Source organism: Sturnira hondurensis, unplaced genomic scaffold (assembly GCF_014824575.4).
Source record: "Sturnira hondurensis isolate 20B ecotype Veracruz unplaced genomic scaffold, ASM1482457v3 Scaffold0014302, whole genome shotgun sequence".
Lineage (NCBI taxonomy): Eukaryota > Metazoa > Chordata > Mammalia > Chiroptera > Phyllostomidae > Sturnira > Sturnira hondurensis.
The window spans coordinates 7452339-7465245 of record NW_028086933.1 but is presented as its reverse complement, the minus strand read 5'-3'; the positions used below and the strand labels follow the sequence as shown (position 1 = coordinate 7465245).

Sequence of the window (12907 nt, the reverse complement as noted above, 5' to 3'; positions counted from 1 at the left end):
CTATGCCTTTGTTCATTTACTGGAACAATACAAACAAGAGTCAGCAAAAGTAGGCTCAGATCCCAATGGTCCCCCATGAATATTGGGAGAGTGGGAAGGTGATGGTGGAATTGTCTCACTGCTGAGGATCTCCAAACAAAAGACTCCTGCTATTTTATGAAGGTGGGGGTAAGGAGAGCCAGCACTGGAAAAGAACTGGTTACAGGGGAGAAAAGTGCCTCAGCTAGGGCTCCTTGTAAGGAAGGTCTTGGGGAGGTACCTGATAAACAGGAGGCACTTGGATTAGAAATATGGAAGTACATGTGATCATGGCTATCTTAGGGGTGGGGAAGCCTGAGTCTTTGACTGCAACTTAATCGTAATGGCCTGACTGTTCACCAAGGCTAGTCTAGGGAAAAAGTATCTCCCATGAGGTCTGCCAGGCAAAACCTTCTAACTGCTTATGATGGGATCTGAAAGATCACACATAAGATTTTGGTTTGGATCTGGACTCCTACTTGCATTATAATTTACAATCTCATTAGCAGTAGGATAAAATATATTAAATAAATTGAAGGAAAATCTGATCAGCCCCAAACTTCTTAACAATCTCAATGCCAGAGGACAAGGTAGAGATAGATAAATAGCTACAAAATTTTAGGCAAAATTCTTTTTTTAAAAAATGTATTTATCTTTAGAAGGGAAGGAGAAAGGGAAAGAAAGGGAAAGAAATATCAATGCATGGCCGTCTCTCATGCATCCCCCGCTGGGAACTGGCCTGCAACCCAGGCATGAGCCCTGACTGGGAATCGAACTGCGATCCTCTGGTTCACAGGCCCACTCTCAATCCACTGAGCTACACCAGCCAGGGCAGGCAAAAATTCTATATTTAACAATGTTATGTGCAAAGACAATAGCAAAAACATTTTAAAAAACACAAGTACTCATAAAATTTTCTCCTGTTTTTAGAAACAAATGATTTGAAAAATCCATTTCAACCAAGTAAAACAAATCAAGTTAAATAACTCAAGATTGGAGAAGTCATGTTAAAAGGACTGACACTGAGAACCAGAACCACTTAAGTAATAAAATCCAAAGAATTATAAATAAAGTTATAAAGTGGAATGAAAATACAATAAATTGTCTTGAAGAAAATAGTTTACATTTGTAAAAAATTGAAATATGTTGGATCTAAAATCCAGATTATACTATCAAATTCAAAAGTAAAAATAGTTTCTTCATTTTATATATGGAGGGTTTTAATAGATACATGTGTCACCATTGATGCTGAAGAAATATAACTTCTAGTAGAATAAAAATGGGATTTATAACTTCCAAATTACTAGAGGAAAGAGATTTCAAAGAAAATAGATTCCATATAGAGAAAGAACCAGAGGAACCAAAGAACCAGCATGAAAGAATAAAATATGTGAAATACCAGATCTCATAGTCAAAAAAACAAATGTGAATTAAACACTTATACTGAAAAGCAAAATTTCTCAAATTGAGTGAAAGGAAAAATACAAAAGATATGCCTCAATGTTACCCAAAAAGATTTCAAGCAAGAAATAAAATAAAGTGTAGGAAAGAACAAAGATAATCCAGACACATGCACATTGAAATAAAGCAGAATACAAATTATTTTACAGTTTAGTTAATATATCACACTTATTAATAAAATGGTTGTTTTTAATTAAAAACTGCAAGCCCAATGAGAAATAACAATCATGTGTGTGTGTTTGTGTGTATATAAAAAAGCCAGGAATTACCTTCTGAAAGGCGGATACCTTGTAGTACAGGTTTCCTGCACTAGGTGAGTGTTCTATGAACACATCTGTATCAATGTCATCAGCTAATTTTGTTGGGAGGGGACGCATTTGGCTTCAGTGAGTTTTTTTGGAAGACTTGTTCAGTGTGTTTGCCCATTTCATTTTGAGTGATTTACAAGCACACCTGCCCTGAGTGTTCAGCAGTTTTTGACCAAAAGTCAAAAGTCACTGGGCATGACCCCTGTGCCCAGTCCTCCCTATTCACCTGATCTCACTCCCAGCAAATTTTTTTTCCATTTGCCCAAATGAAAAAAGTCCTCACAGGGAAATGTTTTGCCAGTATGGAAGAGTGAAACAAAAAACAGCAGAAGCACTAAAAGGCATCAGAATCAATGAATTCAAAAACTTTTGAGCAGTGTAAAAACTATTTCCATAGGTGTATCAAAAAGAGAGTACTTTGAAGGTGACTGAAGTCTAAACATGTAAGAATCAATGTACAATTTTTTACAAATAAATTCAACGATTTTTTTGGTCCTCTCTCTTGTGAGTATAGTACACACACACAAATGCTGTACCATCGAGATACAGAAATCAAAGACTTTTAGACACATAGGGAGAAATTAGCTGAAATACAATGGTAGAAGGGCACTTCAAGCAGGTAAAATAGGGGTGGGGAGGATCTAAATATTTGTCCTTTTATGGATCACAATTTTGGCTTAAGTCCAAGAATTTTTTGCTTAGTCTAATTCACAAAGACTTTTTTCTGATTTTTTTTATTTTAAAATTTTATTTCTCGTGATATTTAAAAAATTGATTTGGAGCTGATTTTTGTGTATGGTTTTGGTCAAGGCTCTTTTTGCTTTTTTAATATCTTTTAAGATAAAATTTTAAATTTTCTCAATGGATATTTTCAATAGTAATAAATAGAATTGGTAAATGTCAAAAAACATAGTGGTGAGTTAGGTATTATTACAGGAAAAGACTGGAAACAATCAATATGTCCAGTATTAGGATGACTGAATAATAGAATGGAATAAATCAAGATTAGAATTCTATGTAGTCCTGGAAAAATGTTCATCATACATTAAGACAAAAATAGGTTATAAAATATATGCACAGTATGTTAACAGTATAGAAATTGAAAGCCTTCTTTATCCTCTTTTTTATATTTTTCCCTAAAAGTTCCAATAATATTCAGTGTTACAACTAACAGTATTTTTATTTTGAATATTTTTTTGTAAATAAGGCAGTTTTAGGTTTTGTTGTACTTATCAAAATAATAACTCAAAATAAGTTTTGTTATTGTTTCTCTTTCATGACTTTAAAAGTATTACACCATTTAAAAGTTCTTTTTATGAAAAGGAAAGTACCTTTGTCCAATAGGTTGTATCTCTGACTTTGCATGAACAAGTATAAAGGACACATGGACAATAACTAAGGGTGGGGGGCGGAAATGGGAGGGAGGTAGGGAGCACTGGGCGGGGGGCGGGCAGGTCTGGAATATAAGACAGAAAACTGTACTTGAACAAGAATTAAAGAAAAAAAAACAAAAAGACTAAACCTGGGCACAAATGAGGTCTTGCCCTTCAATCCTAGTAGGTGCCCTACTATCTTTAAAAAAGAATAAAATGCTGAATAAAACTCAAAAAAAGAAAATTATTTAAAAATATATTTATTTAAACATATGCAGTCTGTCCAGAAGATATGCAGCTATATGATATGAAAAAAAGACACTTATTGAAGAAGATACAAGAAACATTGTACATAGAACAATGACACCTCAGACCCCTTCAAAGTAGTCACCTTGGTACCTCGAGTAGTTCTCCCAGAGTCTCTTCCACTGTTCAAAACACTGCAAAATCCGATGTTGGAATCAACATCAGCTGCCCTGTTGTATTTTCCTAAATCTCGTCAATGATCTGAAATCTCGTGCCTTTCAAAGGTGATTTTAGTTTTGGGAAAACCGAGGAGTCTCAGGGTGCCAAATCTGGGCTGTAGTGGGACTGAGTCACCTAGGCAATTTGATATATCACCAAAAACTGCAGAGATGTGATGCATGAGTGGCCACATTGTCGTGGTGAACATGCCAACGGCCTGTTGCTTACAGCTGTGGCCATTTTTGTTGTATTACATCTTTCTACCAATGAAGAACTTTGAGGTAGTACTCTTTATTAATTGTTTGGCCTGGAGGGGTGTACTTGTGATGGACAGTTCCCTCCCAATCAAAAGACACAGTTAACAAAATCTTGATCTTGCTTCAACTTTGCCGTTTCTTCTTCAGATGTAGAGAACCAGGCAACTTTCATTGTGTTTTTCCCAGAAGTTTTCTGAATCATTCAAATAGTTTCTGTGGAGGAATGTTCAAGCTTAATGCAAAATTTGACACAGATTTGTTGCTCTATTCACTCAGTCATTTTGAATGCAATGGCAACACAGTGCACATGCTCACTCAGTGATGTCTACTGCCCCCATTGACTAGTAAAGTGAAGTTGCCATTATTCATACATGTGCATTCCAGTCCTCTCTCCTTGGCTGCCTGGTTACATCAACATCACACATACCATTCTTGTAATGCTAACAATGGCTGGACTTTTTCTGGAAAGACCTCGTATATATGTAACTGTAGTCATAAAATCATTCCTTGTAGCTGTACTAAACCTGAGGAAGGAAAGTAGATAACTACATGAGAAAATTGCCCCTGGTTGTTACATTTAGGTGAAGTGATCTAATCCCTGCAACTTTTTTCCTTGTGGCAACTTAAGGCTTACTATTAAAACTAACTACCTTTATTACCATTTTAAAAACTCTCTTACATTATTCAAACTGAGTCATTTATGTCCATTAAACACTATAACTAAGATTTTATATTGTCTTCCTTTATAGCACTCTAGGGAACATAGCATGAGGAAGAAAAATTACTAGTTCTTTTCACAAGAAAACTGGTGGAGCTAGGTGATAGTGGTGGAAAAATGTGTGAAAAACAGATATTCAAGACAAAACTGCTATTTTTGATTAATCAAGTGGGGGATACACTTCATGAGATAATCTTGATAACCAAGTAACTTTTACCTCTGGTATAGCTTTCAAAAATAAACGTATAATTAAAATACCATAGGTTAAAAATAGAGAATTTTAAAAACAGCAAGAGAAAAAAAGTTACCTATAGGGGAGTTCCCATAATACAATTAGCTGATTTCTCAAAAGAAACTTTGCAGGATAGAAGGGATTGTCAAGAAATATTCAAAGTCATGAAAAGCAGGAGTGTACAACCAAGATTGCTGTACCCGGCAAAGCTATCATTTAGAATTGATAGAGAGCTTCCCAGACAAGAAAAAAACTAAAGGAGTTCATCACCGCCAAACCATTATTATATGAAATGTTAAAGGGACTTATTTAAGAAAAAGATCAAACATCTTATTATTCAAAACTATGAATAATAAGATGGCAAAAAATACATATCTATCAACAGTTGCATCTAAAAAAACAAACTAAGCAAACAGAAACAGAATCATAGATACATAAAGTGTTTTGATGATTGCCAGATGGGAGAGATTTGTGGGGGAATGAGTGAAGAGGGGAGAGGGTTAAGAAGTATAATTAGGTAGTCACAGAATACCCATGGGGATGTAAAGTACAGTATAGGAAATGGAGTAGCCAAAGAACTTATATACATGACCCATAGACATGAACAATGTTGGAGGGATTGTCTGAGGGAGGGGCGCTGGGTGAAGGTGTGCAAAGGGGGAAAATTGGTACAACTGTAACAGCATAATTAATAAAATATAATTTTTAAAAGATAAATATAAGGACAACATGTCAGGCTCTAAAAAATTTAACTATAGACTTTGATAGCTAAATAATCTAAATTTCTATATAAAGAATGCTATTAAATGAGAAAAACAATTACTGTATCAGTATATTTGCATATAGTTTATTCACACAGGTGAATATACATACATATATGTATTAAATGAGATAAATATTAATGTATGAATTCTATTTTGGAATATCAACCCAAAATGAAGGAATAAGATTGTAATGAGTAGTTTGTTTAGAATAGTTTTTCTAAATCTTGAGATAAAGGCATTAAAAAGAAAAAACAGTCAGAGTTAAATAATTTCTATTTCTTACATAATGGATAATATATAGAATATATTGATAGTACTTTACTGATATATAAAAATTGATAATACTGCAACATTGTTTACATACATGGATGAAAGCCTGTGTTCCTGAAAGAAGTAAAATGGGCTTATTATCCTTTGGTACATTTAAAATGTTCTGGTCTAGATCTTTTCAGGGTCCTTTAGATACAGAGCTTGTGTATGTACTTCTCAAGCATCTTCTTAAATCTGTGAAATTATACTGGATGCTCAGAGATACTGGATGCTCAGATTTATAAAAATCACTTTTTTGGTATGTTTGAAGGGCATAGTTGAACTAACTCTGAGTCTGAGTTTACATTTTTAATGAAATTTTATCTTAGTCATTGTACTTATTGAATTTACTAAAATTAGGAAGGTTTTTTTCCTTAGAAATAATTCCTCAACTTCCTTGACACACTTTTAGTCTTCTTTTTTAGCATTTTCATTAGGTATTTTCTTCCTATACCATGTATTTAATTAACCAAGATGCACTGTTTTTAATGCTTTTTCTATTGCCTTCATTTAGAATGCCATGTCCTCCACTTTTTCACTACTGCCTTCATCTGTTGAAATTCTGCTTCTTCCATAGCATTGTGATTATAATAGTGTACTGTATTACAAACTGTATTATACTTCAGAGTTGTTAAGAAACCAGATCTCAAATGTTCTTGCCACTAGAAGAAATGATAATTATGGGGCAAAAGGTATTAGCATAATTCTATGTTGGTAATCATATTGCTATATTAATATATATCAAAATGATCCATTATATGCCTTAAACTTACACAATGTTATATCACTTATATTCCAAAAATCTTATACTTCTCAAAAAGAAAGAGTGTCATATGTTTTCTGAAGCATTTCTTGATTCTTTTACTCTGGTCTTTCAGTTAGACCATTTTTATTGTAGCATTTTTCACATTCTTTCCCATTTTACAACCTTGGAGCAGGAGCTAGTTCATACATCATTGCACCCCTTCTATTGCCTCCTTTTGATATATAAATAATTGGTACTTAATGAAAGTCATAATGACTGACAAATAAATATGAAGGAACACATAACTAAGTTGCAAAATGATAAGCATCTTCAACTAGCTTTACAAATCTGAATAATTTGTCATAGTCCATGTGAGAAGGTGCACTAGTTCAACCACCTGATGAAAGTATAGCAACAGTTATCCAAGAGAGAAATTTTACTTTAAAATCTTTCAAGAAGAAAGATATCACATTCTGATTTTTAGTGACCTTTGGAAAGTTTCTTAGAGTTAATAAATCCCAACAGGTGGTTTTCAGGAAGTTTTACTAAATTTAAAAATACAAAAAAAATGCTTTCCAACAATGGTTAAATTTAGCAAAGAGTAAAAATTGTTTTAAGTGAATGTGTCCTATTTCAAAATAGCTGAGGTAGTGACAGCTACCAAAATCTGAATCTTCCAACCCAGAAATTATGTAGAAATTAACAAGAAAAAAAACTTTCTATATAACTTTGAGAATATAAAACTTGCAAATTACCCATAGTTAAAAAAAATGAGAACTGTTTCCCAAGATTCTGCTCTAAGTCCAATCTTAGAGCAAGTGGAGAGAGAAGGGAGGATTCAGGAGACTGCAGGAGTGAGAAAGGAGGAGAATGGAAGGTCTAAGAGTGAACCAGTAGAGAATCTAAGTGAAGGGTGTGTGAGCTCTTAGTACTATACTTACAACTTTTCTGTAAGGCTGACATATTAAAAGTATTATCAAGAAATTAAAAGGTGACGTAATTCAAAGATAGGTAGTAAGAGAATGAAACAAAAAATGGCAAAATGTTGATAATTGTTGAAGGTGGGCAATGGGTATATAAGGATTCATTATGTTATTTTCCGTACTTGGTGTATTTTTGTAAACCTCCATAATAAATAGACTTTTAAAAGGGAATGAATCTGCAGTGATGTTTTCATTGATAATATAAACTTACTTATTAAACATTGTTGCCTTTAGGGCACTTAAGATGTTGAAATAAACTAACAGCAAGATATTCTATATTCACAGATTAGAAGACCAATATTATCAAGGTAGCTTTACCACTCAAATTGATCTATAGGTTCAACTCATTCCCTATCAAAATTTCACCTGTTTTCATTGCAGAAATTGACAACCTGATCCTAAAATTTATGTAGAAATTCAAGGGACTTAGGTAGCCAAAATAATCTTGAAAATGAATATTATTGGAGGACTCACATTCATCAGTTTCAAAACATACTACATTGTCACTTCAGTCATCAAGACAGGGTGGTAATGGAATCAATGATTGGAAGTGAATTGAGAGTGTAGAAATAAACCTTACATTTATGGCCTACTGATTTTTGATAAGGGTGTAAATGCAATTAAATGAGAATAATCTTTGTCAATAAATGGTGCTGAAACAACTTCATATTCACCTGAAAAGGGAGACTGGCTCTCTACTTCACACCAAATATAACAATTAACTAAGATTTGATCAGAAACCTAAATTTAAGAGCTAAAATCATACATATAAAGCTCTTAGAAGAAAATTTAGGTGTAAATATTTGTGACCTTGGGTTAGGCAATGGTGTCTTAGTTGTGACATCAGAAGTACAAGCAACAAAAGAAGACAGATAGTAATAAGTAGGGATGAGGACGTGGTGCAATTAGAGCCCTCATACACTGCAGGTTGGGGTGTAAAATAGTGCAGCCACTTCGGGAAGCAATCTGAAAGTTCCTCAGCAAATTAAACAAAGACATAGCCTTAGAAACAGCAATTCTAATCCTAGTTATATACCCAAGAGAAATGAAAATGTGTCCACATAAAAACTCATACATGAATGTTCATAACATTATTTGTAATAGGCGAACAGTGGAAACAAACCAAATGTTCATCAGCTGACAAGTAGATAAGCAAAAAGTGGTATATCTATACAATGGAATATTACTTGGCAATAAGAATAAATGAAGTGCTTAAACAACATGGATGAAACTTGAAAATACACTAAATGAAAGGAGCCAGTTATGAAGAACAGTATATTATTTGATCTTTTTATATGAAACATCCAAATAGGCAAATCTATAGAGATAAAAATTAGGTTATTGGTTGCCTAGGGCTCAGGAGAGGGGATAAATAAGGGTTGGGATGTAAGGGCTAAAGTATGGAATTTCTTTTGGGTGAAAACAAAAGTTCTATAATTGATTGTGGATACGGATGCTCAACTCTGTGAAGCTATTAAAAGCAATTTTATTGTACACATTTCCCCTTCCTGTAATCACCAAACTGTTGCCCATGTCCATGAGTCTTTTTTCTTTTTTATTCTTTTTTTGTAAAAAAGGAGAAAATTTTACCCTTTGTGACAATATGGAAGGACCTAGAGAACGTTATGCTAAGTGAAATAAGCCAGTCAGAGAAAGACAAATACTGTATGATTTCATCATATGTGGAATCTAATGAACAAACTGAACTAACAAGCAAAATAGGGACAGACTCAAAAATAGAGAGCAAGATGACAGCTAAGGCAGCAGGGAGATGTTAGAGGATGATGGGATTGAGCAAAAAGGAAAAAGATTAATTGTACACTCAAAATGAGTGACTATATAGTATGTGGATTATATTTCCATAAAGCTGTTTTTTTTAATTTGATCATTCTGCTGTAAGGCAATTTAAGTTCATACAAAATATGTTAGTATGATTTGGCAATGTTTCAGCATGCATTTCAATAATTACTACTGTTAAAAAAGTACTTTTGAAGTTTTCTGAAAAGAAGTTTTCATATTTTGAACAGATAAAAGTGTCATTTATTTTTCATTAGTAGTATTCACAGTACAGCAACAGATACTAGAATCATTTGGGACTTAAGTATTAAAATGTAACTAGAATTATCCTTAAGATGAAATTTTCCTAAGAAAGGGAAACTGTTTGAAAGTACACTTGATTATACACATCTAAGATAGTACTGATTGGTTATTGAATATTAGTGTCATGCAGATCACTGTTACTTCACCAATTTTATAGACAAAATCATTGTCTTATGTCATTTATCTTAAATCTCAGTTAAATATTGATTCTCAGAGTATGAGGAGGAGGTATGTTACATGTAGTTTAGGACTAATTTAAGTTAAATTCTTTACCTGTTCTGACCAAGTAAGTAAGCCACATAGAGGATAATCTGGTGTCTTTGTTGAAAACTGGGACTGTGAGAGGCTGAGTCATGGGTGACTTTAGCTGTTGATTCTGACTTAATCCAGAATGGTCTCCGTGATGTTTGTGGATAAGGAAAATGGTGAACCAAGTACCCGAGTGGCTTCTAAGGACAGGCTGAAGCTATGGTCTGGGCCTTTCAAAGCTTTAAATGGAAGATCTCATGTTGCATTACTACAGTTGGTGAAATGTGTGATGCTCCATCACCCTTACCTAAAGCTTCCAGAAAGGCTTGGGAACTATCAGCTACAGAAGAGTCAGTGAAGACTAATGGACCTCTCAGACTGGGACAGAAAACCTTCTCTGCTAAAAAGATGACTAAGAAGACAAAGCAAAAGGCTCTGTTCCTGCCTTGGGTGACATGTATCCAGATACAGAAGACTTATTTCCTTCCAATCCTCTAGATTTTGAGAGTTTTGACTTGCCTGAAAAACACCAGATCGCTCAACTCCCCTTGAATGGAGTACTGCCTTTCATGATGCTCGATGAGGAGAGGAAACTTGAAAAGGTTTACACCTCAGTCTTCTTCACCTCTGAAGACACCCTCTCCACCATGGGAGTTTAACACTGCAGTCTCCTTCAAGCATTCTGTCGATTCTAGCTGTTGAATTGCCACCTGTTTACTCTGCCGTAGAGATTTAAGTTTCTTGTGCTTTAGAGTTTGTGTGTATGTATTAATAGTTTGTATTAATAAAGCAATTCTTAGACAGACTCATCTTTAAAAATAAAAACTGGGACTATGATAAGGATCTTGAAAAATGAAGATTCTTGATATAATAAATCATTCATAAGTTTGAGCTTTGCATTGTTCTAAATGGGAGAGTAAATTGAACAAGTTTCCACATTTCAATAATTTTTTCAAGTTTTAATAATAATTTCTCAATAATTTTTCTCAAGTTTTAATAATAAGAACAAATGTATAAAACAAAGTACTATAATCCCAGGACATAATCAATTATGTGCTATTTTAAGGTTGAATAAGAATGATAGTAGAGGTGGCAAAACAGCATTTTATATAGTGTTAATATATTGAAGTTTTTCATTAAATTGGATCAGATGCAAAATGGCTTTACTTTTCCCTATATGATCTTAAATAACAGGGTTTTTTTACTTAGTTGTGAAATTAAGTTGTGAAGTTGTGAAATATGGACAGTCATAATCCAGAAGAGTTCTATAGTTATTTCTACCATTAGAGTCCAGAAAGATTTTTATTAGTGTTACTTATATTTTAAACATAACTACAATTAGAATAATAGGTTAAAGTGTGAGCTTTCTAAATAGAACAAAAATTACTAATGTTTATTTATTACCTTTCCCTTTTCCAGGGCCGTTAAAAGCATTTTACTTGGTATCTTCCTTTCCCCTGACTTTTGAAAGGCTAAGGCAAAGCAGTTAAAGGATTCTATTAGGTCAGGTAGAGAGGAAAGAAGAAGATGAGGGATTGAGTTTGGGGGGAGTTTTATTGGAGAGGGAATCTGGTAAAACTGGAGCATGAAGGAAGTACATAGAGGAAATATGGGTATTTAAAAGTATTATTAAAAAATGATAGAGAAGTTATTTTAAAATTAGTTTTCAATTGCCATTGGGTTCTTCTAGCATAACATGGTTTGAAATGAGACAACATGGGTCAAAGATTTAATAATACTGGGAATTGTCAATAATTAGAATGGGACTGTGAGGGCAGAGGGCATAATCTAATCTAGAAGTGGTAGATACTGCCACAAGGTGACATTCATTGTTTGTAATTTTTGCTGATCAAGATTTGCTATTTTATTCTTGTTAAGGAACAGTTATGTAGCTGATTTATGACTTACCACTTTTTATCATACAAATACCGATTTTATTTTTTTCTCTTCCAGGGTATTGAATTTTATGTTGCCATGGGGGAAGGGGACATAGGAAGGATAAGTGGAGTAAAATTCGACCTAGGATGTCTTCCTACATATAAAACAAACTTGGCAAATCTGTGTTTTCTTTTCTTGCCCTGTCATTTATCCTACTCTTAGCAAAAGTGATAGCGTTTTCTCTTAGTGGAAATGTAGGACACAGTCATTAAAATAACCAGCTGTCAGATCAGTTCTTCAACATTTTAATATCAATCAATGTAGTACCATATTTTTCAGACTATAAGACATACTTTTTTACCACATTTTTTGCTTCAATTTTTTTTCTATTTTTCTCCTCTAAAACCTAGGTGTGTCTGTTTTTCGGACCATAAGATGCACCTAGGTTTTAGAGGAGAAAAATAGGGAAAAAATTTTGAAGCAAAAAATGTGGTAAAAAAATGTGTCTTATAGTCCAAAAAAATGTGTTAATTGTTACTTTCTCTTCTAGTGTTATTTATTGTTTTAGCACTGAAAATTAAATTTAACAAGATACAGCCCTGGGTGGTGTACTCGGTGGATTGAGCATGGGCCTGCGAACCAAACAACTGTGGTTCGATTTTCAGTCAGGGCATGTGCCTGGGTTGTAGGCCAGTTTCCAGTAGGGGACGCATGAGAGGCAACTGTACACTGATATTTCTCTCCCTCTCTCCTTCCCTTCCCCTCTAAAGATAAATAAATAAAATCTTAAAAAAATACATAAATTTATCAAGGTACAACCAGTACAAGAGTCCTAGAGTAACCCTTGATATAGTAACTTGAAAGAGAATGGTCTTTAATATTGTCTGTATATGTAGTATAATCATTGCATGCCATTTCTATATGTAAATTTCCAAAATGGAAAAAGGAAGCAATTTTCATAGATTTTCACTGATGCGTCTTAGATTTTTTTAAAGAAACATTTTTTATTTTACTGGACTTTTTATCATCAATATTTATGATGTCATC

The 12907-nt window shown here is 33.7% G+C and overlaps 1 protein-coding gene and 1 pseudogene across 2 annotated transcripts in view; both read left to right on the top strand.

Moving 5' to 3' along the window:
* The window catches only part of PHYHIPL (phytanoyl-CoA 2-hydroxylase interacting protein like), a 51179-nt gene that overhangs the window by 28808 nt on the left and 9464 nt on the right, over positions 1-12907 (top strand). Inside the window, exon 1 of one of the 2 annotated variants that reach the window (XM_037062749.1) lies at positions 10530-10584. The exons of the other annotated variant lie outside the window; for it this stretch is intronic. The gene's annotated coding sequence lies outside the window, so the exon portion shown is untranslated. Of the gene's footprint in view, positions 1-10529; positions 10585-12907 lie in introns of those variants that run through there. 2 annotated transcript variants of the gene reach the window in all.
* LOC118998512 (securin-like) lies at positions 10125-10718 on the top strand (annotated as a pseudogene).